Source organism: Neofelis nebulosa, chromosome 7 (assembly GCF_028018385.1).
Source record: "Neofelis nebulosa isolate mNeoNeb1 chromosome 7, mNeoNeb1.pri, whole genome shotgun sequence".
NCBI classification, from domain to species: domain Eukaryota; kingdom Metazoa; phylum Chordata; class Mammalia; order Carnivora; family Felidae; genus Neofelis; species Neofelis nebulosa.
Genome location: NC_080788.1, coordinates 120,540,723 through 120,568,467, shown reverse-complemented (window position 1 = coordinate 120,568,467; position 27,745 = coordinate 120,540,723). Strand labels below are relative to the sequence as shown.

Below are 27,745 nucleotides of genomic sequence, written 5' to 3'. Positions count from 1 at the left end.
TCTCTCTCTCTCTCTCTTTCTCAAAATAAATAAACTTAAAAAAAAGAAGAAGAAGAAGAAGAAGAAGAAGAAGAACAAGAATAGGAAAAGGATGCCCTGTGGCCACATTTCAGTGAAAAGGCTCTGGGAAGTCTCACTGTCATAAAACTAACCTTGGCCTCTGCACCTGATGCTGTCCTGCCATCTTCCCCAACACCAAACCTGACCTGGTCGTGTTCCTACATAATGAGTCTGCCAGTCAGTCAGTGACCTGTACCCATCCCGCCACGGGGAACCAATGGCTATAGTCCCTCTGGGAAGGATGGCTCTCAGGGGACTTACCGGAACCCACAGACACACACCTCACATGTACACATGCTACAGGGATTCCAATCCTGTTTTAGTCTAGAAATAGAAGGGAGGTCAAGATTTCAGTGAAGCTATTTGGGGAAGGTTCCCTGGCAGGGGGATATCCGGCCAAGTATTCAGAGGATATTTTCTTGATTTAGAAGAGAGAAAGGAGAGTACATTTCGGGTGGAGGCCGTGGAGGCCAGAAGAAGTAGAAAGCCAATTGCTTACAGAGGGGCCCTGGCAGGGTTGGCGCCTGGGGTGGCCAGGTCAGTGAGAAGCAGGCGGGCCTGTGCCAGTCCTTGATGATTAACTTGGGCTTGATGTGGGACGCACACCTCAACACACAGCAGGCCTCCGAGCAGAGAGGGATAAAGATTCCAGCTGAAGTGTGTGGGATGAGCTGGAGCTGGGAGACTGGAGCAAGGAATTCAATCAGGAATTTCTCCTTATTCGGAGCTCAGCACCAGAAGCTGGACCGGGGTAAAGGCTGGGAAAGATAGGGTGTGGGAGGAGGTTGCCTTGGGAAGGAAGGAAGCTCGAAGGAGGCTTCACTGGCAAGCGCAGGAGGAAGAAGAACCCAGAAGAAGCAGGGACCTGTTAGCTAGACCCCAGCCCTCTGGCCGTGGAAGAATACCTCTAAAGCGGTTTTCATAATTAAAAAGGAAAACTTTCACATCTGTAATCTGGTTTGATCACAACACCTCTGTGGTGTAGGCGGGGCCAAAGGTTATCTCCATATAATAAGAAAGGGAATGGAGGTCCATAATGGTTAAAGTAACTTATCCAAGGTTCCAGTCATACCCTCTTCCTCTCATAAGACAGGCCAAGAGGAAGAATGAGAAGTTCGGTGGGCCGGACTTCCCTCTCCACGGAGGGCCTTCCTGACTTGCCAATGACCTTGTTCCCTGGGCTCCACTGGGTGAGCACCCCACGCTGGCATCCAGGTCCCAGGACGCTAGGCTCCTAGATCTCCCTTAGGACCTCCAACAAAGGCCTGCTGTGCCCTCCTACCTGAGGACAGACAGGACAGAGGGATCCTGACTCCACTTCGTCTCTGAGCTCTCCCTGCCTCAAGGCTCCTTACCAGCTGCACATCACCTTGCTTCTCCGCTAGGCCCACCTGGGGGTTGGAACATCTTCTGGTCAGCCCCTCCCGATCTACCTCCTACAGCCCTGCAAGGGCCTCCCCTCGACCCCTCCCCGTCCTTTGTTGGGCACTTCACTTTCTCCTATTGGAAAAGACAACTGGCTGGATGGGCGCTTGCCCAGTGTTTTATTGCTCAGATAGGGGATTTTTATATCAGTCCTGATAAGAGACTGTTGAGGGGCTATTCTTGCCACCTGCTGCAAGAAGCAATTTCATTCCGGCTCCTCAAGTCTGCATGTGCTTGGGGAACTGAGCTGCCCTTTGTCTGAGAGGCTTCCTTTCAGGAAGTTCAATATCCAGAATTGATAAAAACGACTCAACCCTGATAGAAGGGGTAGGAGAGCTCTGTCAATCCGTCACTTCCCTTCCTTCCAAATCAAGCCTGGTGGCAGCACCTTCTTCATGGGGGTGGGGTGGAGGGGTGCGAAGCGGTGGTCGACGTAGTAGTGGGGGTCCATGAAGGTGGCTGAAAACTGCTTATCTGGTCCCTTTTTCCAAATGAAGAAACTGAGACTAGGAAGGGAAGTGCCTTTTCCAAGATCATGCAGAGTTCCTGCGGGGCCCGTGACTTGATCTATGGACCGAGTGGACCCACTCGCATCCTCTCCTCTGGGGACCTCTGCTCCATCCGTGCTTGGATGCATTCGCCACCACCCCCCATTCTGCCATTATCGGTGGAGCTCCATGCCCACCGCTGCGCTGGCCACAGACGCAGCACGCCGTGGGCCCTGCTCCTTACCGTCAGTGCCACCTTCTCGGCAAACCTGAGCAAATTTTTCCCACCCCAGCACAAGCCCCCACCCTGCCTGTCACTCAGGCTCCCAGCAGCCAGAGCTAAAGATAGAATTGAGGGCAGCGTTTTAAGTCAGCAGTGAGCAGACCTGGCTGGCCGAGTGGGGAGGGGTAGCCAAGCAGAGTTAGGAGACCTCCTCGAGCAGCCGGAGTGTGTTTTCTCTGACAGTGGCCCATTCCCATGACACTGGCAATGAGTGTTGCTGGCCTTCCTCCTCCTGCGGACTGAACCCTGGACAGGGCAGGTGGGGCCTGAGCCTCACATCTCGCTCCAGATGCCAGCCTTCCATGGGCCTCACGTATATCCTCCTGGCTTTCTCTCCTCGGGCCCCACTGCTTTGCTGACCCTGGGGCTTTGGTTATTGCCACATCCAGTGAAGCCCCCACCTCCACAGCTCTGTTCTGTCCTCCCGCCGTGTTCACAGGTTAGCATTGGGGTCAGGGGAAATGGAGAGATGAGGCCCAAGGTTGGGGAGGTCAGGCCCTCTGCTGAGAGCCCACAGGGCTTCCGTCCCGAGGGATTCTGCTGGCCGGCAGAACCTGGATATGGCCTCCAGAACTTTGTGAGGGTGAGGTCACCAGCAGACCCCGCCCATCTGGATTTCCTCTGCCTGTCTTCAGGCCACCTGCTTCTCTGCTGCTCCCTAGTAATAGGCCAGCTGATGTGCACAAGCATCACGCTTGCAGGGCAGGGAAGGGAGTGGTGTGGGGGAGGAGAGAAACCTGGATTTGTCCCCACTCCCAGCTGAAGCTCTCCACTCTCCAGGCACGGTGCGCTGTAGGCGGTGGAGGACCCATGGGGAGAAAAGCAGGAAGACAGATAGGATGAGCCACCTTGAGTCACTCACCCTTCCCAGGAAGTGCAGAAGGAGAATGAAACTGCCTCCCCTTGCACCTGAGCCTGAATGGGGTGTTACCTGGGCACCTCACCAACACCACCACAGCATCAAATGAAGTGACAGAGACGCCACCCACAACCCTGCAGATGGCTGGTGTGCCAGTGTCAGCCATACTCTCTAAATCAAAGGGTTTGGCCACGCCCAAGGAGGGTCAGGCTGGAGAGCTGGGGCGGAAGGGGGACAGCCCTGCCTGACATTCACCTCCTTCCGCCCACAGTGGCAAAGCAGGGACTACCACTCCAAGAACCTGCTTTCCAGGGACAGAAATAGTCTGGGAGGGTGGGGTGCGGGGGCTGGGACTGCCACATGCTGCTTTTCCATGGGCATTCTGGGTAAGAATAATAATGAGGCTATTAATAACTTCTTACCTCTGTATAAGTCTTAAAGACCTTTCTCTAGATGTTTTTACCGCCTGCACACCCATGATCTCATTTGATTTTCAAGTCACCTCTGTGAATCTGTGGGGTCATCACCCCCATCTGACAGATAAGGAAACTGAGGCATGGGGAAAGGATAGTCATGTGATAATCAGTCATACATGTGACTGAACACGACAAGAACCCAGATCTCTCTGGGTCATCTCTTCAATTGTCCCATTGGAATGGGGTTCCAAAAAGATAGGGTTTTCTCCTGAGCTATACTGAAGTCACCTTCGGGGGGAACACATTTGGATGTAGTTCAAAGTCCCCCAAGGCCTTTGTCCCCTAGATCAATAAGTCAAGACTGATCTACCCAGCACTTCTCTATCTATTCTCTGTGCCAGGTCCCAGAGACAGACAGCAACAAAACAATTCTTGCCATCAAAGAGCTCACAGGTTGATGAAAAAAGAGAGACAAATGCTTAGGCCATCTCAGTACCACAGCGTTCATTTAAGGACCAAGGCAGCACAGGGCATTGTGGAGCACAGAAGAGGAACCCTAAGGCAGCCTGGGGGTAGCAGAGAGGGCTTCCTGAAGGAGGCGATGCTCCAACCAGCTCCTTAGCCGAGGTTACTCTCCCTGATGGTGCTCCTCTCCTAAATACCAACCCATACCCATCCTTACTCCACTCCTGCCTGCCTAGAACGCCAGCCTCTGGCCTCTTTCAAGGACTGCTACAACCAAGTGGCAGTATCTAGTCTGCAGGCCAGAACGAACCTGTCCTGTAGCCCAGGGGCTGCCGCAATCATACTCCACTGCTGGAAATGGACAGGATATGGGTTCTGCTTTCAGTTCCACTTGGACCTGCCTCTCATTCAGCCACGGAAAGTATAGATCCTGGGGTGTGGCAGGTTACCCAATCCACCACCTGCCCACCCTCAGCTTGGTCTATGCAGGAATCATCCTGGATGTGCAAAATCCTAACCTACTTAAAAAAATCTGCTGATCAGACTCCACATTGCTCTAGCTAATTCCTGGCATTTAACGTTTCTCTGTCTCCAACCTGGATCTGTCATTTCTGTCATTATGAAAACTGAGCCTGTTCTTATTTGGTCCATGGGAAAGACAGAGCTATTGGTCATATTTCTCAAGACAAGAGGCCTCTGCAGACTTAAAAACAGTAATCAAATCACCCCTCACGCTTCTCCATCTGTGGTTGATGAACTTCACTTGCTCCCCATGTTAATTTATGGCTTTACCCTTTACCCTTCAGGCCTCTCCCCACCTCCTTTGGTTGAGGGATCCAAGACTGGACAAAGAGTAGCCCAGATGTGCTGATCTAAATCGATGGGAGTGGGAAGAGGGCAGGGACCATGGGACTTTCTGTAGGGTTGGCAAGGAGAGTGCAGGGGTACAGGGAGTGTGGGAGATGAGGTTGACAGAGGCCAGATGATATTCAAAGCAGGGACCCCAGCAGAGCCCTGAGGTGAAGCAACCCTAAGGGATGGGTGGATAGGTGAAGAGAAGTATGTGAATACAACCAAGGAGAAGCCAAAAGGTAAAGGGAATCAGGACCTTATGATATGACAGGAGCCAAAAAAGAAAGTGTGAAGGAAGGAGGGCTCAACATGGTGCAATGTTCCGGAGCCTTCCTAAGATAAGGGCTGAGAAGAAGCCATTAGATTTCAGACTAAGGAAGTCACTGGGGACTCAGTAAGAACAGTCTAAGTGAAGAGGTGAGAGCACAGGGTGGACACAACCAATATGCACGACTCTTTGAATTGGTCTGCTGTGAAGTGGGGTGTGGTAGCCAGCCTCCAGGATGGCCTCCAGTGACCCCACCTCCTAGTAGTTTCACCCTTGTCAGTCCCCTCCCACATGATACCAGGGTGGTCTGTGGGACCAATAGAATACAGCAGAAGTGATAGAATGTCACTTCCAAGAGTAGAGTACAAAATACTTTGTAGCTTCCTGTTCAGCTGCTTCCTCTCAGAGAACTCGCTTTGGGGACGCTAGCTGCCTTGTCATGAGGAGTGGAAGCCACCTGCCAACAGCCATATGACTGAAGCATGGTGGAAGCAGATCCTCTAGCCCAGGTCAGACCTTCAGATAATTGCTGCCCCATCTTGACTACGGCCTCATGAGAGACGTGAGCCATCTTGCTTAGCTGATCCCATTCCTGACCCTCAGAAACTGTGTATCAGAAATGATAAATGTTTATTACTTTATGTTTGTTATTCTAAGCTTCCAAATGTTGGGGAAAATTTGTTGCATGAGCAATAGATAATGAATACAGGGATTGAAATAAGGATATGGGGTTAAGGGAGAGGATTTGTTTTGTTTTGTTTTGTTTTGTTTTGTTTTTAAAGAGTGAATCCCAAACATGTTTAAATGCTAATGAGAAGCGAGTAGAGAGGAGGAACTGTAAACTTAGGGAGAAATGCATGGAAAATCAATTAAATGAGATTTTCTAGGAGGTGGTCAGGGAGAGGGTCCAAAGCACTTGAAGGGATTAGTCTAAATTCTTAGGAGAGACATCTGGACCCCTATCTCTCCTCTTGTGACCAGAGAGCGAAAAGGAAAGGATAAAAATCTGTTTGAAGGCAGGATGTTGACAGGATTTCTGCCAAATGACTCTTACTTTCTCCTAAAGTTATCTATGGAGAATGTGTGTGTTTGGGGAGGTGGGGGGGACATGTTAGGAAAGGTGGTATCTTGAGAATGAGAAGGTCTGAAATAGCTGATGTTGGGCTCTAGGGAGAGAGCAGACAAAGGCAGGGAAGAAAATTCTGGGCCACTTTGAAGGCACACACTTGTGATGGAGGCTATAATTGTATAGTCCCCTCAGTCTGCAGCTGTGTGATTTTTTTTTCCCCCACAACACCCAGTACCCTAGATAGTGCAGAGAAAGTGCAAAGAAGGCAAATAATTGAATTAACTTTGGGCTGGGGCTTTGCCAAAAGAGTGTCATGAAAAGATAAGGGGGCAATGGACGTGAGGCTGTTAGAAGAAATAGAATAGGGATTCCAGGCTGGAGGGATAAATGCAAGGGGTTGCTACAGGGAGAAAATTAAAGGCCAAGGAATCAGAGGACCAATGATATCACAAGACAGTTGCAGGAAAGGCTGTGGAGAGTACAAAGGGAATGGGATCGTGGCCAGCCCGTAGGACATTGATATTTAACATTACAGAGGTAGGGGCAGTTCCAAGATGACTAGGTTCAGGAGGTGGCTCTGGAGTTGGGGGAGGGGGGACTACAATGGAAAAAACCAAGGTCTTGAGGAGGTAGTCCATGTAAATGTGATGTCATTCCATGAATGAGGTGGAACCATGATAGCATCGAAGCCGAGGAAAGCAGGTGGCAGGAACCCACCGGAGCTGGTTTTCAGGAGAGAGGGTAGTGTTCAGTGGTTTGTTGAACTCAGGCCACCATCCCATCTCCTGAGCCCAAGCGCTGAGAGAGAACAGTAGTTTCCACCTAAGATGGCCCAAAGGGAAGCTGTGCCCCGTAGGGAAGAGTCATAGTGCATCAGGCCATGGAGGTGAGGGGGAGGGAGAACCCAGGGGTCCAGGGGAAATTTTGGAGGGAGAGGGGCTATGGGAGGTCAGAAGGGGAAGCTCAGAGTGCAGTGGGGCTAAGAGTAATGAAGAGTCTAGCTGGCAGAAGGAGCTATATATCCTGGGGCCTGGTAGTTTTCCCTGGCTGTAGTTTTCAAAGGAATCTGCCCATGCTGTGAGCTATTGGGGATAGGGGGACTGGAGCCTTTCTGAAGGGGTCAGCAACAACCCTGATCGCTCTTCGTACTTCTGAGGGAGCCCTGGTCCATGTGCACAGGCTGGCACCATGACTCAGCCCGTGTAGGAATGAGCAGTGGCCTTTGGTGGCTGGAGGCAAAGAGTTAGCTGAGGCTTGGATAATTACGCTAGCTCCCTGGAAGGGGCTACAGGGTCACACACAGGCTCCCGGACAGAGTCTGGCCCTGTGGCCTGAGGATACCAGGTGTGGTTTGGTTTGGAAGGTGATCTGGCCTGGGGTTAGCAGAGAGTAAGAACAAATCCTTGCTAGGCTCTCAGGCTTAGACCCCGTGTTCGAAAGTTCGTTCATGTGACACACCATGCCTTTTCTTAGGTGGCCCCATTTCCTGCTGGCTTATGTCCATTATCAGCCTGCTTGCCAACACTCTGATCCTGAGGACTCTCCCCACCAAGCCCCTTTCCCTGTGGAGACCCCCCAGCCAGCTGGGAAAACTCTTCGGCTCTCAGAGCTCCACTGGGACTGTTTCAGATAACTTCCCCACCTGGCATTCCATTCCATCTTTCAAGATGCTGCCTATGCCGCACGCACACTCCCACACTGCCCACCCGTCCGACCATCAGGTGAGGTGGAACAGGTGTACTTCCCAGCACTGAGGCAAGTGGAGAAAACAGGCAGAGCTGTCTGGGCTCCGATTTCTGAGTCGGGGACTCCTTATCCATAGACCGGGGCTAATCATATCTGCTTACCTACTTCAGAGTAGTCACGTGAACGTCAATGAGATGATGTGTGTATAAAATTTTTGTTAACAGAACTGTTCGAAAGTGCCCATGTAATCACTTTCCGGGTACAAAGGAGAGCCAGCATTATGGCTTTCTGGTTTCCTGATAGTAACTGGCATTCACGTAGCACTTTCTAATGCACGAAGCACTTCCAGAAACATACTGAAATGCAAGCATATTCGCAAGTGCCTAACGTGGAGCCAAACATACAGAATAAACTCAGCAAATGATAGCTGTTATTTTCTCGCTTGGCCACCACATCTCCATGTCATAAATGAGAGGACTGAGGCTTAGAGAGGGTAATGAACTGTCCAAAACTCCCGGAATTAGTTCTGACACTGAGTCTTCTGGTTCCAAATCCTGGACCCTTTAAGCAGCATCACTGCAGGAGGCTGTAGCCCTGTTTCCTCAAAGATCAAAGAGTGCATTGCTTTGGACCTCTCTTCTGCCCCATTCTGCATGACAACCCTGATAAGGAACCTACAGAAAACCCAAATCCAAGAACGAGGGGAGGAAGAGGGTGTAGGAAGATGAGAAAGGAAGAAAATAAACAACCCAGCTGAAGACAGCCAGAGAAGGAACTGTGACCAGTGAGGCAGAGAGCTGATGGATGACAATGTCTCTGGAGGAGGAAACGCAGGGCCCAAAGGATGGAGAGAACGTGCCAGAGGCCCAGGGAGGGGCTGGAAGAGCAGTTCTTGGTGAATCAGGCGTGCAAAGAGCTCTGTGTTCCTTCTCAGTACAGGGTATTGATGGTTTATTGACCCAAGGCATGGGAGAGGGTGGCTAGGGAGAACTCCACTTGGGGCTGGCTGGGGGCAGGGGGGAGGCAGGGGCTATGGGCAAAGGTGAGAAGGGAGGCCCTGTGGAGAAAGGTGAGGGAGAGCCAATGTGAAAGGGGGAGGCGGGGAGGAGGGAGGCAGGGATGACACCTTGTGGAGCAGCAGAGGGCACTGACCCAACACGCAGCCTGATGACCTGAGGTCACCTGGGATCTTTCAGGCAACTAGGAATGACCAGCCGTTCCACACTGCCCTCCCTGTGCCACATATCTCTGAAGGCCTTGGACACCTTGGCCCTACTCACAAGCCCACGCTGGCCCTAGATACTTAGCATGCATCGGGCAACATCCAGACGATTGCAACAAAATTAGCCAATTTCCAAAACCCATTAAATACGCCTCCTGATAGCATCTCTCTCAGGGCCATTTTCAAAAGCGTGAAACGCCTGGGGAGGCTTCACAGTGACTAGTTCTGGGCCATCCTCTCCTCCCCTCGGCCTGATTTCATGGACTAAGTGGTGGCTGTTGGTGGCTCACGCAGGGGCATAGCCTTGGCTCCTGGAATCCTGCAGCCAGGACTCTCAGTGCCTCCTGGGGGAGTCTAATTGCACTCACCCAGCCCTGACTGATGAACACTGCAGTGTACCAGCTGCTGGACTGTGGGTTCCAGCTCCAACCCAGCAAGAAATTGATGGCATGACCCCCAACCCCCACCCCCGAGCTCCAGTGACCCTTCTTATAAGATGGAAGCAAAATGAATACATAACTGATTGGGGAAAGGAAATGGAATCAAGAAAAGCATAGAGTTGAAAAAGATCCTCTAAATTACCTAGTCTACCTCCCTCACTTTATGTGTAAGAAACCCAAGGCCCAGAGAGGAGATGTGACTGTCCAATGTCACACAGCTAGTTAGCAGCAGAGCCAGGACAAGAAGCCAGGCCTCTAACTCTGAGGTTTCTGCTGTCCCCAGGGTTCAGTCTGGTGAAGGGTGCTGGGATCGGGTATGGTATAACCATCAGACTTCTAGAAAACAGTGGAATTGAAGTCTAATGATGTGGGTCCAAACCCTGATCTTGGCCCTTAATAGCTGTGTAAGCTTGGCAAGTTGTTTAACCTTGTTTGCCACAATTGCCTCATTTATATAATGGGGGGGAATGGCATCTTCTACATGGAATTTTGTGATCATGTAGGAAGATCGTATTTTCCTGGCACGTGATAGGTACTAAAATTTTCTTTTCCCACACCACACTTTCACCCTCCTTTCTCCCCTGAGCATAAAAAATTCTACCTTTTACTTGACTATAAATTCCTTGAGGGAAAGGACAGCTTTATTCATCTCTGTAATCTTAATGTCTGGCACATAGTAGGGCCTCAGGAGAAGATTCTGTCCTTTGTGGGGCTATCACTGCAGTTTTCTCATCAGGAATTTTCTCAGGCAGGGTAGAGAAGGAAGAGAAAAGGGGACATGGGCTGTATTATAGGGTGAGAGGTGGCCACGCCTCCTCTCTTGACATCTGAAGTCAGTGACACTGGCAGTGACCGACATCTGGGGAGCTGCTCCCTGCTGGCATGGGGTTGGGGCAGCCAGGTCATCTACTGAAAGGAATCACATCGCCTTCCTGAAGAAAAGCACCAGAGAGCAACTCAATTCAGCCACTGATGCAGGAGGGAGAACTGCACGCAGGGAAGGGAACCAAGAAAAGAGCTTGGAACTTCTGATAAAGAAAGACTGAGAAAGGAAGGGCGTCGGGGGTTGGAGGTGTAGAGAAGGGATGGGAGGCTAAAGAGGCAGGAAGTCTTAGAAGCCAGGTCAGACTGGGGGAAAGGGAGGGCACCAGCATTTTCTGCTTCAATGGGGCACCAGCTCCACATGGGAAGGCATCGAGAAGGGTGAGTTGTGCCCGACTCCAGGGCAAGTACAGGGACAGAGCAGGTGTTCTTGGCCAGGCTAGCCTCCTCCCTGGCTCTTTCATCCTAGGCAGAGCACAAAGAATGACAAGAAAGGACAGCCCTGAGTCAGGATGGGGGCGGGGAGTAAAATGTGACGGGAAAATGTGACGTGAAGCTACAGTTGGGCAATCCCTGGGCTGCCTAGCCAGTAGCTCACAGCCCAGCTGCACATTAGAATCACCGAGGGGACCTTTCAGCCAGTACTGACACTCAGGCCCCGTCCCCCAGAGATCCTGATAGAATTGGTCTGGGGTAGGCTTCAGATATTGGAATTTTGAAAAAGCTCCCTGGGGGATTCTAAGGTGCAGCCGGTCCTTTGTGTCTCTCATTCCCTGGTATGGCCATCCCTAGAGACCACAAGAACGGGTGGGAGTGTGTCACCGTGGGCAGCTCCAAGATTCCTAATTAGAGAACAGAGGAGATTGAGTCACAGCTAGGCTGGGAGTCACGTGGCTCAGCCCCTTACTTGCTGTGGGCCCTTGGGCAGGTGACTTTGTTGCTCAGGCATTGTCCACTTATTTTTATTGAAGAATAATTGACATACAAAATTGTATTAGCTTCAGATGTACAACATAGTGATGTGATATCTACATACATTACAAAACTGTCACCGCAGACAAGTCGAGTTACTATCTGTGTTAGTTGTTGCAATATTATTGACCGTATTCCCTATTCTGTACATTACGTCCCCATGTCTTATTTATTTTATAACTGGAAGATGATTGTGCCTCTTACTCCCCTTCACCTATTTCATCCATCCCCCCACCTCCCTCCCCTCTGGCAGCCACCGCTGTGTGAGGTGTCATCTCTTTAAAGAGAGAGTGAACTAGGGGGGATGATCTCTAAATGCCTTGGACCACTCTCGGGCTCTGATTCTAAGAATGATCTACCTCATGGGGACTGATATGCTTCCCTTTCTTGTCTGCATCCCTCCAAGTTAATAGCTGAGGCTCAGAGAGATGGAGAGGCTTGCTCACTCTGCTTCCTGCCTTTCCATCCCTCACACCACAGAGGGAGGATTCTTCATTTGGCCCCACTTGACCCACCACCTCTCATTCCCCTCCTCTCCAAACACTTGTTTCCTTCTTGCCCAACTTGAAGAGCGGAAGAAATGGGTAATAGGTGAGTGTAGAGGCCAGAGTCCTCCAGGGAAAAAGAACAGGGGGATGTGTATATATTAACACTTATTTTTTAAAATTGGCTCATGGTGGGTGCATCTGGGTGGCTCAGTTGGTGAAGCGTCCAGCTTTGGCTCAGGTCATGATTTCATGGTTTGTGAGTTTGAGCCCCACGTCAGGCTCTGTGCTGACAGCTCAGAGCCTGTCATGTTCTCTTTCTCTCTCTCTCAAAAATAAATAAATAAACATTTTTAAAAAATTGGCTCGGGGGCAACTGGGTGGTTCAGTCAGTTAAGTGTCCAACTCTTGATGTTAACTTATGTTCATGAGGTCAAGCCCTGCGTTGGGCTCTGTGCTCACTGCTGACAGTGCAAAGCCTTCTTGGGATTCTCTCTCTCTCTGCCCCTCTGCTGCTCTCTCTCTCTCAAAATAAATAAGTAAACTTATAAAATAAAATAGGGGATCCTGGGTGGCTCCGTTGGTTAAGCACCCGACCTCAGCTCAGGTCATGATCTCATAGTTCATGAGTTTGAGCCCCGCATCAGACCCTGGGCTGACAATTCAGAGCCTGGAGCCTGCTTTGGATTCTGTATCTCTCTCTGCCCCTCTCCTGCTCATGCTCAGTCTGTCTCTCTCTCAAAACGAAACAAACATAAAAAAAAATTTTTTTAAAGAAAATCTTATGGGTTTTCTTTATTAGACTTTTTAATACGATGAATTACATTGATGGATTTTTGAAAGTGAAATCAACTTTGCATTCCTAGGATAAACTCCACTTGGCCATCATGTATCATCCTACTAATGTACTGTTGGATTTGATTTGCTAAAATTTTATTTAGAATTTTTGCTGTATTCATGGGGGATATTTGTCTTTGGTTTTCTCTTCTTGTAATGTCTTTGTCTGATTTTGTTATCAGGATAATGCTGGTCCTATAAAATGAATAGGTAAATGTTTCTTTCTCTTCCATGATCTGAGAGCCCATGTAGAATAAGTAGTGTTTCTTCATTAAATGTTTGATAAAATTTACCAGTGAAGCTGTCTGGGCCTGGAGTTTCCTTTATGGAAAGGTTTTTGTTTTTGTTTTTAAATATAATTTATTGTCAGTTGGCTTACATACAACACCCAGTACTCATCCCAACAACAGCCCTCCTCAATGCCCATATCACCCACTTTCCCCTCTCCCCCACCCCTCCATCAACCCTCAGTTTGTTCTCTGTATTTAAGAGTCTCTTATGGTTGGCCTCCCTCCCTCTCTGTTTGTAATTATTTTTTTCCCCTTCCCTTCCCCCATGATCTTCTGTTAAGTTTCTCAAGATCCACATATGAGTGAAAACATATGATATCTGTCTTTCTCTGCCTGACTTATTTCACTTAGCATAATACCCTCCAGTTCCATCCACGTTGTTGCAAATGGCAGAATTTCATTCTTTCTCTTTGCCAAGTAGTATTCCATTGTATATATAAACCACATCTTCTTTATCTATTCATCAGTTGATGGACATTTAGGCTCTTTCCATAATTTGGCTATTGTTGAAAGTGCTGCTATAAACATAGGGGTACCTGTGCCCCTTTGCATCAGCACTCCTGTATCCCTTGGGTAAATTCCTAGCAGTGCTATTACTGGGTCATAGGGTAGTTCTATTTTTAATTTTTTGAGGAAACTCCACACTGTGTGGGAATGTTTTTAACTACAAATGCAACTTCTCTAATAGATATAAGGATATTCATGTTATATGCTTTTCTCATGTTAGTTTTGGTACTTGTGTCTTTTAAGGAAATTCCCCATTTCATGTAAGTTGTCAAATTTATTGGCATAATTATTCATAATATTTCCTTTTTATCCTTTTGATATCTGTAGAATTTGTAGTGATGTTATCTTTTACATTCCTAATGTTGGTAACTTGTGTCTTTACTCTTTTTTCCCAGTCTGGCCAGAGGTTTATCAATTTTATTGGCGTTCTCAAAGAACCAGCATTTGGTTTCACTGGTTTTCTCTTTTATTGTTTTCTATTTTAGTGGTTTTTGTTCTAATCTTTATTATTTCCTTTCTTCTGCTTATTTTGGATTTAATTTGTCTTCTTTTTCTAGGTGGAATCTGAGGTCATCATTTTGAGACCTTTGTTCATTTCTAATATAGGTGGTTAGTGCTATAAATTTTCTTCAAAGTATTGCTTTAGTGACCTTCCACAGGTTTTGATATGTTGTGTTGTCATTTTTATTCAGTTCAAAATACTTTCTAATTTTGAATTATTAATACATGTATTATTTTTGACTCGTGGATTATTTATAAGTGTGTTGTTTAGTTTTCAAATATTTGATGATTTTCCAGATATATTTCTGTTGTTGATTTCCAATATTGCAATCCATAATAAATCTATTATGGCCAGAAAGCATACTTTATTTTTTAAATATTTTATCATTTTGAGAGAGGGGAAGGGCAAAGAGAGAGAGAGAGAGAGACAGAGAGAGAGAGAGAGAGAATCCCAAGCAGGCTTCCCACTGTCGGTACAGAGCCCAATGCATGCCTCAATCCCACCAACCATGAGATCATGACCTGAGCCAAGATAGAGTTCGAAGCTTAACCAACTGAGCCACACAGGTGTCCCCCAAAACATACTTTATATGATTTGAATCCTTTTAAATTTATTGAAGTCATTTTATGATCCAGAATTTGGTCTTTCATGGTAAATGGTCTGTATGCACGTAAAAGGAATGGATATAGAAAAGGGTATTAAAGTTTCCAACTATGATTATGGGTTTTTCTATTTCTCCTTGCAATTCCATCAGTTTTTGCTTCAGGTGTTTTGAAGCTCTATAATTAAGGTATATAAATGTCTAAGACTTTTATGTCCTCCTGATGAATTAACCCCTTTCTTACTATGAAATAACCTTCATCTCTGTTAATATTCTTTGCTCTGAAATCTGCTCAATATGGCCACTCCAGCATTCTCTTGATTAATGGTAGCACAGTATGTCTTTTTCCATCCTTTTGCTCTTACCTTTTGCTCTTGCATATGTGCATTTATCTGTTAAGTGTATTTCTTTAAGCATCATTTAGTTGAGTCGTGTTTTTTTTTTAATCCAATATGATGTTCTCTGCCTTTTAATTGGAGTATTTATATCATTTACATTTAATATGGTTACTAATATAATTAGGCTTAAACTATTATTTTAGTGTTTATTTTCTATTTGCTCCATCTCTTCTGTGTTTCCTTTTTCCTCATTCCTGTCTTGTTTTGGATATTGGAATATTTTTCTGCTTCTATTTTGTCTCTGTTGGCAGTAACTCTTCTTTGTTACTTTAGTGCTTGCTTTAAGGTGTATAGTTTACATCTTTAACTTATAACAATCTATTTCCAACTGATATTATACCACTTCACATAGAGTATGAGAACCTTACAATAGTATACTTGTATTTCCCAACTGTTGGCCTTTATATTATTAGTGTCATACATTTTACTTATATATATGTTATAAATCATACAGTATATTTTTATTATGGTTGTATTCTGTACTTTTAGGTACAATTGTCTATATTTTACCATTAGACCAAGCTCATTACTTGTGTTTTTCAAATTTCTTATACTCTTCTAATCTTTCATCTGCTTAATTTATCAATTGTTGTGCTAAAACTTCCCACTGTGATAGTGGATTTGTCTGGTTTTTCCTTATAACTTTGTAACTTTTTTGAGGGCTATGTCATTAGGAATATTTTCTCTTTACTGTTATTGTTTGACTAATGGATTAAACTTTCTTTTTAATTTATTTATTTAAATTCAAGTTAGTTAACATACAGTGTAGAACCCAGTGATTCATCGCTTACATATAATACCTAGTGTTTATCCCAACAAATGTCCTCCTTGATGCCCATCACCCATTTATCCCATCCCCCCCACCTCCCCTCCAGCAACCTCACTTTGTTTTCTGTATTTGAGTCATTATGCAGTGACTCCCTTTATCTATGATCATACTGTGGGTTTTGGGGGTTTTTTTGCCTTAGATTTCATTTTGACTATTACTATAGCTACAACAGAGTTTTTTATTTAGTGCTTATCTAGCATATTATTTTCCACTTGTTTTTGTATTTTTATGTTTTGGGTGGGTCTGTTTTATTTTTTCTAAGTTTATTTATTTATTTTGGGGGGGGGGGAGGGACAGAGAGAGTGAGAGAGAGAGAATCCCAAGGAGACTCTGCACTGTTAGCGCAGAGCCCAATGTAGGAATCTGTCCCACAAACTGTGAGATCTTAACCGGGGCCAAAATCAGAAAGTCAGTTGTTCAACTGATTGAGCCACCCAGGTGTAACCCCCTTTTTTAAAAAAAATAAAATCTTGGGGCGCCTGGGTGGCGCAGTCGGTTAAGCGTCCGACTTCAGCCAGGTCACGATCTTGCGGTCTGTGAGTTCGAGCCCCGCGTCGGGCTCTGGGCTGATGGCTCGGAGCCTGTTTCTGATTCTGTGTCTCCCTCTCTCTCTGACCCTCCCCCGCTCATGCTCTGTCTCTCTCTGTCCCAAAAATAAATAAAAAACGTTGAAAAAAAAAATTAAAAAAAAAAAATCTTTATAAATAAATAAATAAATAAATAATAAATGGCATATAACTGGGTTGTTTTTTTAATCTAGTTTGATAATCCTAACAGATACCATATGTATTTACTCATATGTGGATCCTGAGAAACTTAACAGAAGACCAGGGGGGAGGGGAAGGGATGACAAAAAGTTAAGAGAGGGAAGGAGGCAAACCATAAGAGACTCTTCAATACTGAGAACAAACTGAGGGTGGATGGGGGTGGGGGAAAGGGGAAAGTGGGTGATGGGCATTGAGGAGGGCACCTGTTGGGATGAGCACTGGGTGTTGTATGGAAACTAATTTGATAATAAATTATATATATATAATATATATATGGAAACTAATTTGATAATAAATTATATATATATAATATATATATGAATCCTTTACTGTAGCACTTAATCCATTTATATTTATTGTAATTGCAATAAACAATATTTGGATTAATTTCTACATTGTAATTTGTACACTACATTTGTCTCATCCTTTCTATCTCTCCCTCCCTTCCTTTCTTGACTTCTTTTGCATTATTTGAAATTTTTTTCATTCCATTTGTTTCTGGTACTGGTTTGGAAGATATGTTCTCTATCATTATGCTTTTAATGATTATCTTCAAAAACTTCCACATGCTTAAATGATTGAAATCTATGATAAATCAATATTTTTACCCTCTTCTCAAATCATACAAGAACCTTGGAACACTTAGGCTTTGTCTCCTGAGCCCTGGAAGTCTGTAAAATCTCAAACTTAAGTTTACTAAGATGAGACGACATCCTCAGGGTGACTGTGAGCTTCAATAGTCTGCTTAATTACTTAGTTCCTTCTTTTACTCTGTAGATTCTTTACTTTCTTGCCAGATCATTGATGGCTTAAAATTATCTTACCCCAAAGTTTTAGTTGTTTTCAGTAAATGGGTTTTTTAGTGTATCTAGACTTTCATGTCTCCAGAAATGAAATCTCTCTGAGCCTTAATTTTCTTGTACAGTCAATGGGGATGATAATAATAATTACTTTATAGGGTTGTTTTAGGGAATAAAAATATATAATCAAGCAGATAATATAGTATTCATAAAATAGTTTGAGCTGGTGTATATATTTGCACGCACACGTGCACGCGCGCGCACACACACACACACACACACACACACACAGGAAGCCAGCTTGTTCTCTGGACCAGCTCATTTTTGTGCAGATCTTAGAATAAATGTTCTTTCTTCTTTCCTCTTTGATTAATTAAAGAATATCCCATCATTGCAAGCTAAAACTGTTATTATTTGCAACTACTGAATCAGTTAGTATTTTGGAGTTCTTTTATAGTCAAAACAAAATAAAGAAACAAGTTGGTTTCCGAGGCCAACAGAACTCCTGATTTCCTCCCTCCCTTCCTCTCTTCCTTCCTTCCTTCCTTCCTTCCTTCCTTCTTTCTTTCTTTCTTTCTTTCTTTCTTTCCTTCCTTCCTTCCTTCTTCCTTTCACATTATTAGAACAGCCTCATTTTTCTCATTTACTGATCTTAAAATAAGTAAAAACTGAACTTATAAATTCCTTCTAATAAATTCTATTTTATGTTTGTTTTATTGGAACCTCAATCAGCAATTGATAAATTATATAGGGCCCTAAATGGTATAGGAGTTGAGAGAAGTCAGTGAATTGAAATAGTTCATGAAAACTTCATGGATTTTGACCGAGATATGCTGAAGGAGAGATGCCCCAGAGGTTGGGACCTTCACAGGGAAATCATCTCTCCCTACCCCTCTCCCCTAACCACAGTTACTAACTTTGTCTGACCCTGACTCTGGGAGCATGTGACTCCTAAAGAAAGTAGCTTTAATCTCTTCCCTTCCCAGCTCTCCTCCAGGTCTCCCTTTCAAGAGGGTTGAGTCCACTTTGTAGTTCTAGAATGTAAGCTTCACTAATGTCATGTGGAAGCTCTAAAATCAAATACTTCGGTCTTTCAAAGAAGTCATATCTTTTTCTCTTCACTCTTAAGTGCTCAATGCAAACATCCCCTTCCCAAGAAAACCTTACCTGAAATTCATCATCACAAAAGATCCCTGTGTTACAGAGTCTTATAACACCATTTTGCAAATCTTAGCCACACTTGTCACAGTTGCGACTTTATATTTTCTAGCTTAGATTGTGTCATTGTCTGTGTTCCATGCTAGACTATAAGTCCATCTGTTATTTCTCATAATTGTATTCCAGTACCTGGCACAGCGTCTGGCTCACAGTGAACGCTCAACAAATATTTGCAAAATGAAGGATCAAAAAGCGTAAGTATTACTTTTAAGGTAAGTACTATTATTAACCCCATATTTACATAATAAGGAAATTGAGGCTCAGATAAGTTAAGTAATATGCCTAAGTAAGAAGTGGCTGAGTCAAAATTTGAACCTGCCTTTCTGATCCAGAACCTGTAATGCTTAAACAGCACTCTGCTTTCCCAAGCAGACCAAACACCAAAACCAGACTAACCAGCAGCTTTCTAAGGACATAAGTTCCCCGTAGCCACATCTGTTTAATCCTGGAAATCAAAACCAGAATCCTAGATATCAGAAAAGGATCCTGGAATCCTAAAGCTGGATGGGACTTAGAAATTCTCAGGTGAGAAGAATCAATCTGTTCAAAGTCACACAGCAAGATGATGGCAGATTTAGGGTAAGAAGTTCAAACTCCAAACTCAGTGCCTTATATGCTGAATTCCATATAGACACCCTGGGCAGCAGCTTAGTGTCCAAGGTCCAAGATTCAATCTGCCATAAGCAATGACCTTCAAATTTTTTACTGTGGTCAATTTGTGATAGGAGAAAGGGGAATGGAGAGCAAGAGATCCCTGGACCTATCTATTCTCACTTTCCAGGATAAAAGAATTCAGTGCTATCAGTTAAGGGCTATCCTATAAGCACATATAGGGAGATCCCTATACATCTATTCTAGCCTTAGGAATGGGGCTACACCTTGTTGTTGTTGTTGTTGTTCTTTTTTTAAGTAGGCTCTATATCCAATGTGGGGCTTGAACTCATGACCCTGAGATCAAGAGTCTCTGCTGACCAGGCCAGCCAGGAGCACAGAATGTGGCTGCTTCAGATTTGAACTACGTACATAACTTGTTCTGTCCCAGGGACTGTACTAAACCACTAAACTCATTAACTGCATTTCTCTTCTGGTATATACAAATCCACAAGAGAGGTACCATGATTAAACCCACTCTACAGATTTAAAAAACTGAGGCTTGAGTAATTGAGATTGAGTAATTTATCGAGTTGCAGAGTTTATGAGGGACAGAGTGGGAACTTGAATCCAAAATGCTCTAGGTCTAGGCTCTTAACCACTATACTAAGCTCCCTCAAAAACAAGCAGTCATGCATACTTGTATTAGTCTAGTAATTGGAAATCCATTCCTTTCACTACTATTTGCCTAGTATATTTATCATTTCATTTTTAAAACTAGTTTAATGGAGTGCCTGGGTGGCTCAGTCAGTTAAGCGTCCAACCTCAGCTCAGGTCATGATCTCACAGTTCGTGAGTTCGAGTCCCGGGTTGGGCTCTGGGCCGACAGCTCAGAGCCTGGAGCCTGCTTCAGATTCTGTGTCTCCCTCTATCTGTGCCCCTCCCCTGCTCATACTCTGTCTCTCTCTAAAAATAAATAAAAACGTTTAAAAAATTAAAAAAAAATAAAACTAGTTTAATAAGGGGCACCTGGCTGGCTCAGTCAGTAGAGCGTGTAACTCTTGATCTTGAGGTTGTGAATTCAAGCCCCATGTTGGGTGTAAAGATTACTTTAAAAAATAAAATATTTTTTTAAAAAAATAAACAGCGTGTATGAGGAGGGCACTCTGGAGGAGGGGGGACTAGTTTAATAACAATAAACATGAGATATTCTGTATGTTCAGATATAGAAAGGTATATTTTTTTAATTTATTTTTTTAAGTAACCTCCACACCCAACATAGGGCTCAAACTCACAACCTGGAGATTAAGACTTGCACATTCTACTGACTGAACCAGCAGGCACCCCTGGAAAGATATATCATTAAGGCAGGAAAAAAAAAAGCCATAGTGGGCTATGTATGATCTCCTATGTACTAAAAAGTACATATATACTTCTGGAAGGATACACAGCAAACCATAATTTCTTGGGAGTGGGCCTGGGGAGAACATAGCTAAAAGCAGCCTTTTATACTTCACTCCCCCACTCCAAGAACAATTATTATTTGTAAAATTTTTTAAAACTTGAAACATACTATTAATGTAAATATAAGTCATTTCACAGGACAGTTAACTAAAATCCTACCACAAACTGGGGTGCCTGGCTGGCTCAGTCTGTTAAGTGTCTGACTCCTGATTTTGGCTCAGATTATGATTTCAAGGTTCATGGGTTTGATCCCCCATCGGCCGCTGTGCTGATGGTGCAGAGCCTGCTTGGGATTCTCTCTCTCTCCCTCTTTCTCTCTCTGTCCCTACCCAGTTCGTGCTCTCCCTCTCTCAAAAATAAATAAACTTAAAAAAAAAACAACACCCTACCACAAGCTGAACTGATTCAATACTAGCAGCAATTTAATCCCCTTGTTCACACTCAAAACAACGCCTATGACAATGAAGACAAAGGAAAAGAGGTAAAGTAATGCAGTCATAGTAGATTTTAGTCAGAGTTAAAATCCTTGATTCCACCATTTACCAGCTTATGATTTCAGTGGGGGGGGGGCTATTTAACCTTTATGAGCCCCAGTTTCCTCATCTGTGAAATGGAGAAAATCCTGTCTCCACAGGACAGGGTAAGGAGAGGAGAGATAATGCATATCAAGCAGTTAGTACAGAGCTTAGCAGGTAGTAGACAGTCCACAAGACTAATAATCATCATTATGTACTGACGACAAAATATTCTTCTCCCGTCACAGTCATGCCAACTATGCTCATGCTTACATGATAGGAGATGTGAGCTTGCCCAGAATCAAGGGGTAGTCAGGCTCGTGGGTAGAAAAAAAAGGCTAATGGCCTCTTCCCCCACCCCTCAATCTGTGTGCCATCTATGGGGTTTCCAGGATATCCAACTATATACTTTCAGAGTTATCAGCTATTTGTCCTAAAGAGAAAATTATACTTGTGCATCTTTGGGGGTGGGGAGGTCTCAGGACTAGATGGGTCAAGCTGATTTTCTTTGGTTTAGTTTCATTCTTCATCCATCCCCTGCCTGCAACCCCCAGTCAGGAAATTTACAAGCTTAGAAAGTTTGATCAACCATAGGAATTTTGGCAGGTCTATTTGACCCGAGGTTAGAATCCACGGGCTGGTAGTACTGTGGGACTGCAATCCCTTAGCCAAAATTTTGGATCCAAAACACTTTAGGACCAGAAGTTTTCTCATAAGACTAATGCAAATGAACTCATTTGGAGGAAGACCCTGAATTGCCATGAGGCTACTTAGTGTCTTTATTGATCATATTTGGGATGACTAGTCACACATTTTTCTGAGGAAATATCAATGCGTTTGATTATGTGGTGCTGCCCTGGACTTCACTAAGGATTTTACATAATATTCAATAGACACATTATATTACCTTGTTAAAAACATGAAAAATTCAGAATTCTGAAAAACATCTGACCCCAGGGATTTCAGATAATACATTGTAGATCTGCATTTCCAAACAAGCTCTCAAGTCTTCTTTGTCCACAGCCCAGCTTCTTCCTGTCATTCATTAGCTGGGTCATCTGTGGGGGCAGAAGAACCTGGCTAAGACTCAGATGCCTCAGGGCCCCAAGGGGGACTCAGAACCATGGACAGCGGCACATCTTAATGTTGCTGCCAATAAATTTGCTAACCTCTTAGACTCAGTTTTCCTACGTATTAGAGATTGGCACAATGCAGCTCGCCTGAGAAATGTGACCATTTTTTTCTAACAGTAAAACAGAAGGTATGGGGTTGGGGGACAGTTGATATGGTCTGGGCAGAGAAAATAAATGTGTTTCTTATCTTTTTCCTCCAGCTGGTTCCAGGCTCTTTTCCTTTGACATTATTAAAAGCCTGGCAGGTACTTTGAATGTTTGTTTCCATCAAGTTTTCCTTGCCTTTCTAGTCTGCAAATATTTCTGGCTGTTTTCCTTTCCTGAGTGTTCTGTGTTGCCTAGCCACCGGATTTTCCCAACCTTACCTGCCCAGCAACTAGGTAACTAGGCAGAGACTTTGCTAGGAGTGGACAGAAAGTTCCCAGTGGACTTTGCCAGGTCCCGTAATTCTAATAAAAAGGAAGTGAATAAGCCACATGTTCCCATTGTTACTCATGCTCAGATTATCATTAGGTCCTTTAGGAGAAAAGGAGGGGAACAGTGAGGTGGCTTCCATTACTGCTAAATGAGGTCATATCTAGCCTCAATGAAATTGAGACCACTGTGACTAAAAAACAATGCCTCAAATGGTGACATAAAGTCACACTATGGTAGAGCTGCAAGGGACCTTAGACCTTATCTGCTGGAGGCAGCAGAAGCAGAATGGTCGCTTTTCTTTATTCAGCACATATTTATTAAGTGTTGGCTTGTGTCAGACACAAACTAGGAACAGGGATGGAAATACACCCCATCCTCTTCCCCAAAGCTTAAAGATGGGAGTGAGAGGCAGGTAAGATTTATTTATATTTTTTTTAACGTTTATTTATTTTTGAGACAGAGAGAGACAGAGCATGAACGGGGGAGGGTCAAAGAGAGGGAGACACAGAATCTGAAAGAGGCTCCAGGCTCTGAGCTGTCAGCACAGAGCCCGACGCAGGGCTCGAACTCACGGACCGCGAGATCATGACCTGAGCCGAAGTCAGCTGCTTAACCGATTGAGCCACCCAGGCGCCCCGACGCAGGTAAGATTTAAAAGTATGGTTGGTATGTTAGGTGCTGCAGTAGAGGGACATACAGGATATTATAGGAAGCCAGTAGAGGGGAATCCAATCCAGGCTGAGGAGTAGAGGGAAAGATGCCCAAGGAGGAAAACACCTGAGTTGTGCGGGTGGGTGAGGTAGGGGATTTCAAAGAAGCAAAACAGAACGTGTGAAGACAGGCCACCGTGAGAGACTTCAGACTTGTCATCTTGTTGCATTTGTACGTATTTGGCCATATTCCAAAGCTAAAATAATCTTGTCTCTGATAACCAGGGCCATGTCTTATATTTCTGTGTATCCCCAGAACCTACTGTGTTCCCTGTATATAGTTAGTGCTTGACCAGCGGTTGTCAGCGATAATGGGCTTAAGGCCTCACATCAGAATTATAGCCATGCAGATGATTTCATGGTAGAAACTGGAATATCACAGCGGAAACTGGGACACACTCACTCCACCTCTAATACTTCCGAGGCCACCCCAAGGAGGAATTTTGGCCTGAGGACTCCAGAAAACTGCAGAAACTAAAGTTGCTCCTGACTTCCCATGGCTGAAAGTTCCTCAGGAAAGTGTGTGGCCCAGCACTCATGTTCTTGAGATTTAGTCTGAGCCCCAGCACATCATCCATCAGCCCACTGATACTGGGATAATTCCATGGCCTCTCTGAGCTGTACATTTTCTACCCACAAAACAAGAGCTGGCTCCCTACCTACCTCAGGGACATATTATAAAGGTAAATGAAGGGTAGGGTCACAACAAGCCCTTTGAAAACAGACAAAAACTATAACTCATAAAGGACTGGTCTACTGGGTAAGAATCAGAAAGCCCGGTCTCCCCCGCCAGCCAGCTTTTGGCCTTGGTCAGCTCTTTTCTCTCTCTGGGCCTTACTTCTTTCCCTCTGGCAGATTCCTCAGGTGACCATCACAGATCTCACATTGCCCCATGGTTTTTGTTCTGTTCTTTAGTACCTTAATTTACAAACTAGAAGCCTTAGGCAGCCTTTGCAAACTGTGTTCTGGGTGCTAATCCTGTGTTTATGTCATGATTCCTATCCACCGGTACCAAAGCTCCCAACATTGATTGAATGGTTGCAGCAGGGATAGGTCTAATTGTCCCTGGCAAATTGCAATGGCTACAGTGCATATAGGTCCTTCTTGGCGAGGGCCTCGAGGACTGGGGAGTAGCCAGGCAGCTAGAAGAGATTCAAGTTGCAAGCCCGGGAAAAGGCTTCCCCTAAATGGAAGCATCATTTCACTGTAGAAAATGGTTTCTGTAACACTGGGGCAATCCATTGCAGTTCAGCAGGAACATTGGTGGGTCAAGAGAATTTATATCTCTTACCAGGTTGCTGTGTTGTGTGTGTATATGTGTGTCTGTGTCTGTCTGCCTGTCTGTCAGTCTGCCCCCCTAGGCTTTTTCAGCCCTCAGGGCTCCCCAACCCTTCTCTGGGCTCCTGCTTTCTTTTATCTCTTCCCCTTTTGCCCCCAAGCTGTCTCCCCCACGTCCTCCTTCTCCGCTGCCATTGTGTCTCACACTCCGCGCATCCTTCCTGCTGTTCTCTTCTTTGCCTTCCTTTTTTGATGAGGATCACTAGGGCTTCAGTCCACCCAGCTGTAAGGGGAACATAACCCTTTAGAAATGTGACCTCATTTACTATAATTCTCACACTGTGCAGGCCAGGGGTAGAGGTCACCCCCCAACCCCACCGTTGTTCCTGCTGCCAGTGCTGAGATTAAAAGAGACGAGTCCTCGAAAGGCACCCAACAGACCAATCATTTATTCAGCAAATACTTGTTTTTATGTAAGTTTTAAAATAATTTTAAGGTAATGCATGTATATTGCAGAGAATTTAGAAAGTACAGGAAAAAAAGAGAAATATTTAAAGGAACCATGGTTGCCTCTCTCCAGAGATAACCCTTAGCAGATCTTACTTTAATCCATGCTAGGATGTTTTTCTGGGCTTTTCTGCATACTTGTGGTTATATTGCATGTATAATTTTGTAGCCTGCTTTTTTCTACTTCGTATTATAACATAAGCATTTCCCTCATGGTATTATAAACTCTTTAAAGACATTAGTTAAATTTGCTTTCTCTTTGCCCAGTTTTTTTGGACATTTACAGGAGTTCCAAATTTCCTATAATGATAATTATACCGTAAGGGGCAGTTTTATGTGCAAAGCTTATACAGTCAGCATGGTGTAGGGTTGATGAGTGGTTGTCTTGATTGAAATCTGGGCTTTACCCTTACAAGCGTTAGGTAAGTTACGTGCCTTGGTTTTCGCTTCTGTACTGTAGAGATGACAATAGTACCTTCCTCCTGGGTTTTTGCTGTTATAATTAAATAAGATGATTCATCTAAAGCAGTTAGAACAGTTCTTGGCATATAGTAATTACTCAGTAAATATTTACCTGTTAGTATGCCTTAAGACAGATTACCAGTAGTGGATTTACTTTGGTCCTTGATACATAGTGCCAAATTGCTTTCCAAAACAAGAACAAACCTGTATTGACAAACCTATCCTGATTTGAACTCCAGCCTGACCGATGCCAAGGCTCACAGTCTTTCTACTAGCCCCTCTACAATACCTCTTCAGGCGAGTGCTAGGAATCCCTGCAGTAATCGTGCTCTTAATGCCGAAGAAATGGATTAGCATTACGACTGTAGAAAGCACCTTGCACGATGCCTGGCACTTATTAAATTATTCGAGAATAAATCTGAATTATATTATGGAGTGAATGCCTCTTTCACATATTTAATAGATGGTCATTGAGATAATGCACATAAAGCTCTTAGCCCAGTTCCTGGCACATGGTAGGCACTTAGATAATCTATTATCGGTGTATCCATCCATCTGCCTGTCCAGCTCTCTTTCTGTCATCTATTGTACTACCCTCTTGCTAGCTCTCCAGTGCCCAACCTGGCGCAGTGTGCCTTCACCATCATCACTCTTAACATTCTCATTGACACAGCAGAGCCCTGCCAGTTTGATGGAGTCAGTACCCAAGGTCTGTGCTGGAATAACAGGCTTGGGAGCTGAAGGGAGAGGATTGAATATCGAGATGTGCGTGACAGATGGGGCACAGGCTGCAGTGAAACCAAATGTGGGCTCACTGTGAGGCAGGGCCTTATGTGGATGCCCCAAGCGTACTGAGACTGTGGGGGACCAGGGATCAAGAAGCTGGTAACTGCAAATAACTTGGCCTTTGAGGACCTATCTCTTGTCCCTTTCACACACACACACACACACACACACACACACACACACACACACAGACACACACACACACCTTCCAGGGCAGGAGAAAAGAAGAGATCTTGGGAGGGGTGTTCTGGAAGAGACAAACAGCAAGCTGAGTGTTTCACGTCCCCTCCCCCCAATTTGTCATTTTCCTTTCTGCTGGCACACCCTGCCGGCCCCTAAGGCTACATTGCCACTGCTCCTTCCTCCCCCACCCATTCACTCTTGGGTCCCCTTAACCAGCTGAGTCAGGCCATGACTTTCAAAAGGAACATCAGAAAAATCAAGGGAGAACAAAAGGGAAATAAACAAAGAAAGCACAGGAAAATTCTCAGCCTTAGAGTTTGGCAAGTATGAGCTCCTGACCCAGCAGAGAATTCAGGGCCCTGCGCCATTCCCATTCCACTGGAGGGGAAAGGGACATTCAGAGAGGCTCTTTTTACACTTTGAGGTTATTTCCTCAGGTTTCTTTTTCTGCTCCCTCATGAAATGTCCCAATCCCTTGGACAATGATGGAAGTGAGCAGGGTTGCTGGGGAAGAGAGTAGAGAGTGCTCAGTTTGGCATCAGACAGACCTGGCTTCAAATCTTGCCTGTATCTGCTGGATGTATGCATCTGGCACATTAACTTAACTTCCACGGGCCTCGATTAAAAACAACCTAATTGAATTGTTTTGAGGATTAAAAGGTACGCGTTTGACACAGAGTAGGCATCCAGAATGGGTCTCTCTCTCCTACTTATCCTGAGCTGAAGAATATAAAAAGTACTCCAGCTTCTGTAGGAAAGTGCCTTCCTACACACAGAGGGAGAAAAGTCTTTCCTTTCCTGGCTCAGAAAGTTACCCCTGGGGTCGAGGCGCCTGGCTAGCTCAGTTGGAGGAGAATGCAACTCTGGATCTCGAGGTCATGAGTTCGAACCCCACATTGGGTGGGGCTTATTTAAGTAACACAAATAAGTGAATAAACTTAAAGAGAAAGAAAGTTACCCCTGGAGCAAGTATATACCAACCTACACACACACCGCCACCACCACCCTCTCTCAAAAATGGGAGCTGCCCTAGGTCTTGGACCATAGCTCTTCAGAGGGCTCCAGGGCAGGGCCTCACAAGAATTTGGGACCCACTCCTCACGGTCCTCAGTTCAAGGTGAAGGCAAAGAAGGCCTCC

The 27,745-nt window shown here is 45.0% G+C and overlaps 1 protein-coding gene across 2 annotated transcripts in view; it reads left to right on the top strand.

Moving 5' to 3' along the window:
• The window catches only part of SYNDIG1L (synapse differentiation inducing 1 like), a 59,571-nt gene that overhangs the window by 8,691 nt on the left and 23,135 nt on the right, over nt 1-27,745 (top strand). The window contains exons 1-2 of one of the 2 annotated variants that reach the window (XM_058739661.1): nt 5,516-5,625; nt 18,688-18,755. The gene's annotated coding sequence lies outside the window, so the exon portion shown is untranslated. Of the gene's footprint in view, nt 1-5,515; nt 5,626-18,687; nt 18,756-27,745 lie in introns of those variants that run through there. The other variant, XM_058739660.1, reaches the window with a different exon arrangement.